This window comes from Octodon degus, unplaced genomic scaffold (assembly GCF_000260255.1).
Source record: "Octodon degus isolate 3935 unplaced genomic scaffold, OctDeg1.0 scaffold00223, whole genome shotgun sequence".
Taxonomy (NCBI): domain Eukaryota; kingdom Metazoa; phylum Chordata; class Mammalia; order Rodentia; family Octodontidae; genus Octodon; species Octodon degus.
In genome coordinates, this window is record NW_004524799.1 from 1,198,540 (window position 1) to 1,204,890 (window position 6,351).

Consider the following 6,351-nt stretch of genomic DNA (forward strand, 5'->3'; position numbering starts at 1 on the left):
AGGTCCCTGCATGCTTGTCTAAGCAGGTGGTTTAGACCACTGAGCTATCTCGCCAGCCCTGTCTTTTCTTTTTTTTTGAGACAAGAGTATCATGCAGTTCAGGCTGGCCTTGAACTCATTATGTAGCTCAGGCTGGCTTTGAACACTCAGGAATCCTCCTGCCTCAGCCTCCCAAGTGCTGGGATTACAGGAATGCACCACTCTACCTGGCCTAGCTTTTTGCTTTCTGCAGTGGCCCTGAGTTTATTGGTTGTGACATTGTTTCTGTCTAGCACACTGGTGCTCTTTCAAAGGCTTCCTCTGTTATCATTATTATTTTTGAATTCCTTATGTTCTGTGTTCTAAGTCCCGTATCTGATCCTGGTGGTACACGTAAGAAGCATGGGGCAAGGACCCAGATGAAAGCCGCGGTGACCCTCAAGACTTCCTTAGATCTGTTCAGGAACAGAATGTTCTGCCTCTCACAGCTGGGGAAGACTTCAGAAGAGATGATGGGTAGACGATCTTTTATTTATTTCTTACATTTTTCCTAAGCTTGGGTTATTTTAAGGAAATTATAAATACTAGAAACTCAAGAGTTTTGATTTGCAATGCCTTCCCCAGAGCGATTAAAAAAGACATATGGCTCATAAGATATTTCTGTCCCCGGGGCTGCCACAACCTTTCCCATCAAGGTCACCACGATCTCCTTGTGGCCCAGCCAGGTGTCAGGTCTGAGCCCTGTCTTCATGTGACTCTGCCGCAGTGCTTGACCTGGGCAATCAGGCCTACTTTCTTCAGGTGCTTTCTGTACAGTTTCCATGACCCAAATGCCCGGGTTCCTTCCTACTCACCAGGTACTCTTCTTTTAGTCTTCCTTGCTAATTCCACCCCCTACTCTCTGATTTCATAGCAGTGGAATGTCTTCTCAGTCTGTAGCACACCAACATTCAGTTCACTACTGTGGCCTTGAACACCCCCAGCCATCCACTGTTGTATGTCACATTCGTACACCGGACCCTGACATTTTACCCGAACTTCAGACTTGCACTTCTGCTGCTGGCCCGCATCTCTGCTCGCTTCTCGGAGCGCTGTCTCCAGCGCACCATGTCCATCTGGACTCGTGTCTGCTTTGTTCCTCCAGAATGCATGCAGGTTCCTGTGCACTGTGCGTGGCTCCTGTGTGCTGTTCCTCAGCTCGGGACGCTCCATGCTTCTAGTGGTTCAGGCCGAAATAGCGGAGTCATCAACCACTTTTTCCAGCACCCTATAGCGAATATATCAGGAAGTCCTTTTCATTTTATCTTTAAAGTATATACTGGAAAAAAAAATAAAGTATATATGGATTTGATTCCTTTCACTTGTTCCACTTCTAGTACTGTGGTCTTGGGCACCGTTGTTTTCTACCTGAGCTATAGCAATACAAGAATGACCATTTTACTAGATTTTGGGGTGCTGAGGTCTCCTGGTTATGATTTCTAGGCTTTTTCTGGCCTGAATATAGGATTAAAGCCATCAAGCAAAGTTTATTTATGTATTTTTGCATTTTAGGGAAGGGTCTACAGGGTGTTCAGGGCCTCACCACTAGATCGGACTCGTAGTGATCTGCCTGTTTACAGCCTCCCAAGAGCTAGGATTACAGGAGCGCTGCTACCATGCCCAGTCTCAGTTGCCATCTCAGCATGTCCTTGGGGCGGGGCTGGCACAGCAGGCCTGGGGATCGAACCCCTGACCCTGTGCCTGCTTGCCCCGAGGTTTAATCCGCTGAGCTATTTGGCTTGCCCAAGCAAAGTTTTTTTTTTTTTTTTTTGGTGGAACCGGGAATCGCACTCATGGCCTTGCACTTACCAGGGAAGTGCTTATTCCACTGAGCCATCTCTCCGGCCCCCCAAGTAAAGTTTAATGGTAGCAAAGTTTCACATTTGTTAATGAAAAGTTGGACAAAATCCCAGAAGGCACTGCAGAGTGAGTTTGGGCCAAGAAAGAGGAGGAAGATATAAGAATATACTCTACAGTGTGGGGCGGGTCCCATGATGACACATGATAGCAAGCGCTTAGTGGTGACTGTCCCTCTTTGTGCATCCAAGCTGGCATCTTGTCCATTCAGTCTGTCAAAGACCTCCTCGAGTTCTCTGGAAAGTCCTCATACAGGCCTTGGAGAACTGCTCTGTGCGCGCGTCCCAGGGTCCTGTCATCCCTCCCTTCACAGCTAATTTTGCCACATCCTATCTGGCTGCCACAGTCTGTATCTTCTGCTTGAACCAAACCCTACTGACCTTGAGGCCTATTCCTGTGACCCCTGTGTACTCTTCACCCTCACTCTGGGGCCCCAGGCCTGTGGAGGGCTAGAACAATATGAGGTCCTGTCAGGTAAGGCCTAGCAGGGAGCCCACAGCAGGCCTAGCACAGGACCGCACAGGACCCGTTAGTGATCGCAGGCTATTGTCCCTGAAATGTGAATATGGCAGGCAGGAGGGAGTGATGTCAGGAATGGAAGCAGGACTTGGGGCTCAAAGAGGCTAGGCCTTCTATGAAGTAAGAAGCAAAGAAGTTGAGAGTCTTCCAGGTCTAGGAATAGGAGCCCCGGGAGGGAGACTGAGGAGCCCTGGGAGGGAGGCTGAAGGATGTTGGTCACTAGGCCAGAGACAGAGGCAAACCTCTGTCCTAGGTAGCTGTGGAGACTGTAAATGGAGTGCGGTCATTCTGGTTGGCTTAGCTGTGTGCTTCTCTGCTAGGCCATCCCCTCTTCCAGCCAGAGGCTTCTCGGCCTCTTCGCCCACTCTCCAGCTCACAGGCATGTTTGCTGCCCCCCCCCCCCCCCCAAGTCCTGTGGCTTCTTCTTGCTACTCGGCTCCCGAGCACCATCAAGGGACGTGACACAGGGCCTAAGGGGCACATTGCTTCCAGTATCACTATTTTCCTCTCTCTCTGAATTCCTACCTTTTTTGCTGATGCTTAAACTGCTGTACTTCTGTGGCCTTTGTGCCTTGGACTCGGGCCAGCAACATTCGGCAATGTGCCTGCTGTATCCAGGATCTGAGAAGCCTTTGTCTGATCCAACAGTTCAGATCCGTTATGCAGTATTTAATAGCTCTGTGCAAACGGACTTACTCAAAACTAAAATTTATGGGGCCGGTGAGATGGCTCAGTGGAATAAGCACTTGCCTGGCAAGCACAGGGGCCTGAGTTCAATCCCTGGTTCCTCCAAACAAAACAAAATAAAGCTAAACTAAATTTTAAAAGGGAGATGGAATATCTCCACTATAAATGGAAGCCGTACTGCTTAATGTAAGTGGGAAATCATGGTAAGAAAAAAGGCACAAAATGAAAAATTTGTGGCAGTTATATCTGGCAAAAGCTGTGCTAGCTTCGATAGCTATGATTCCCTAAGTCAGGCTGGAGGTGTAGTTCAGGGAGGCCCTGGCTTCAATGGCCAATACTGTAAAAATGAACACATGCAGGGACTGAGTCCGAGACCTGCTGTGTTTCGTTTTCCCATTCCCATGTACTGAAGCCAGGGCCCTGCACTGAGCTACACGCTCAACTGTTTTTTTTTTTTTTTTTTAAATTTTGAGCCACAGTCTCACTAAGTTGCCCTGGCTGGCCTTGAACTTGGTGACCCTCCTGTTCAGCCTCCTGAATAGCCCTGATTACAGTTCTACACTAGCAACCTGGATTGTTTTCTTTTTGATGGAAAGCATTCAGGAGGAGAAACCCTTCATTAAGCCAATGCCTTTAAATTGAGGCTTACCGTTACTTGCTCAAAAAGGAAAGGTTAGAGAAGGATGACCTCAGAAATTCTCTCCATTATTTCTCCAGTAACATACACACTTGGAAGGCGGCTCAGCTGTTTGTGCACAGGGATTCTTTCAGTTTGTTTTTGTCGTGCATTAGTTTTGTAGGAATGTAGTGTTTTTGTAGTGAACCTAGGGACTTGGCACAGCTAGCCAAGCAATCATTTTTTGAAAAACATTTTATTTATTTATTTATTTGGTCCAGGGTCTTGCCACACAGCTTTAACTCATAGTGATCTTCTCTTATCAGCCTCCCCAGTGTTGGAATGACAGGCGTGTGCCACCACGCCTGGACTCTGTGGTCGGTTCAGTGTGCCCGGGGGTGGGCTGGTGTGGCCTGGTCCCTGGTTTGACTAAGCAGGTACTTATCCTGCTGAGCTATCTGGCCGGCCCTACATTGCAGGCTCTTGAGGACTCTGTCTTCAGATGGGCTACCTCATCCTGTCCCTGCATACCTCCGGAAAGTTTAATGGCTTGTTTTTGCCTTTTTTTTTTTTGGTTCTGCTTTGTTTGGGATGCGGTCCTGCTTTGTAGCCTAAGCTGGCCTCCAATGCACAGCGATCCTCCTGCCTCAGCCTCTGGAGTGCTGGGATTACAGGTGTATTCCTGAAGTTGTATGGGCTTCCTGTCTCAGCAGCACTGTGTTAGATAGTGAGACAGCACATTAAAAAAACATACACACTGTAGTCTCAGAGTTAAAAGAACATTTTTCGAGCTGGAGTTGCAGCCCCATGGTAGAGCACTTTCCTAGCATATGTGAGCCCCTGGGCTCTATTCCCAGCACCGCAGAGAGGACCCTGCGAAGCAAAATTAAGAAAAAGCTCTAAAGTACTCTACTACCTAGTCTCTGTCTTTTCATGAATGACCTCCAGGCCTGCGAATGCAGTTGAGTGGCACATTGCCTGCCTAGTGTGCTCAGGACCCTGGCTAATGTTCTCAGTGTGCTGAAAAAAGAAGGAACCGCTGCTATAGGCTGAGGGCAGCGGCACTTACGCACCTAGAGTTCTAGCTATTGGGGAGGCGGAGCTAGAGTTTCACTGGAGCCCTGGACTTCGGTCCGTCCTTGGCAATGTAGTGAAACCCTGATTCTTTTTAAAAAATGTATTTTTGGGGGTCGGGGAGATGACTCAGCAGAATAAGAGCCTGAGTTCGATCCTGGTTTCACAAAAAATAAATAGATAAAAATAAAAAAAACAGTACTTCTGTCATGTAGTTGGGAGAGACAATGGACATGGGTGTGGTATATGTGTGTGACAAAGGACTAGTGGTCAGCAGAGGCCCTGTTCTGGGAAGGGTTTAGAGGGTGTTCCGGGTCTCACTACTAGATCGCACTTGTAGTGATCCGCCTGTTTACAGCTTCCCAAGACCTGCGATTACAGGTGCGCACTACCATGCCCAGTCTCAATTGCTGTCTCGGGACGCCCCGGGGGTGGGGCTGGCCAAGCAGGCCCTGGTATAGAACCCCGGGCCCCTGCGCCTGCTTGCAGGTGCTTTTATCTGCTGAGCTATTTGGCTGGCCCTCTTTTCTTGTCTTTTTTTGTGGAACCAGGGATTGAACTCTGGCTCTTGCACTTGCCAGGCAAGTGCTTAATCTACTGAGCTATCTCCCTGGCCCTTTTCTTGTCTTTTTGAGACAGGGTCTGGCTATGCACTTCAGGCTGGCCTGCAGCTCATTTTGTAGCCCTTGAGCTCATTTTGAACTCACAATGATCCTCCTGCCTCAGCCTCCTGAGTGCTGGGATTACAGGCATTTGCCACGGCAGTCAGCCATCTATAGTGATATTGCAATCCATTATTGTATCCTAGATTCTCATGCATTAGCCATAAATAATGTTACAGGTTTTTTGTTGTTGTTGGTAGCAGGAATGGAACTCAGGACCTTGCCCTTGCCAGGCAGGTGCTTGTGCCATTGAGCTATATTCCTGGCCCCATAACGTTACAGTTTTGAGTATTTCAAGCTTTCTGCAGAATTGCCACATTTTCTGGGCTTTGCTATCTCTTTTTTGCTTGGCACGTTTGACATTTGTCTATATTGACACATGTAATTTCCAGCCTTTGTTTTAATACTCCGGGTATTTTCCCTCTGACTCGTGGCCATTTATTTTGTTTTCTGTTCGTCACTCTCGCAAACATTACTGTCACAGATCTCTTCATACCCCATCCTCATGCTTGGGGTAAGAGACTTAGGAATGGGCCTGCCATGCCGTGAGACATAACGTTCCTATCATCTTGCTAGGAATCGCCGTGTCTGTCCCATGCGGCTGTCCTACTTGCCTTCCCCCTAACAGCGCATGACAGGGATCTTGGTCCACATGCCCGACAGCCCTGGGTGGCGTTATTGTGCTTTCTCCCCTCTGCCCACCTCAGTCGTGAAGGTAGGAAGGAGCAGAGAATGTCAGAGTTTAATGGCTTGTTTTTGCCTTTTTTTTTTTTGGTTCTGCTTTGTTTGGGATGCGGTCCTGCTTTGTAGCCTAAGCTGGCCTCAGCTAATTTTGCCACATCCTATCTGGCTGCCACAGTCTGTATCTTCTGCTTGAACCAAACCCTACTGACCTTGAGGCCTATTCCTGTGACCCCT

General features: G+C 48.3%; 1 protein-coding gene across 1 annotated transcript in view; it reads left to right on the forward strand.

Annotated features, from left to right (window-relative positions):
• Efhc2 (EF-hand domain containing 2) overlaps window positions 1-6,351 on the forward strand; it is a 203,716-nt gene that overhangs the window by 22,984 nt on the left and 174,381 nt on the right. The gene's annotated exons all lie outside the window — the stretch shown is intronic.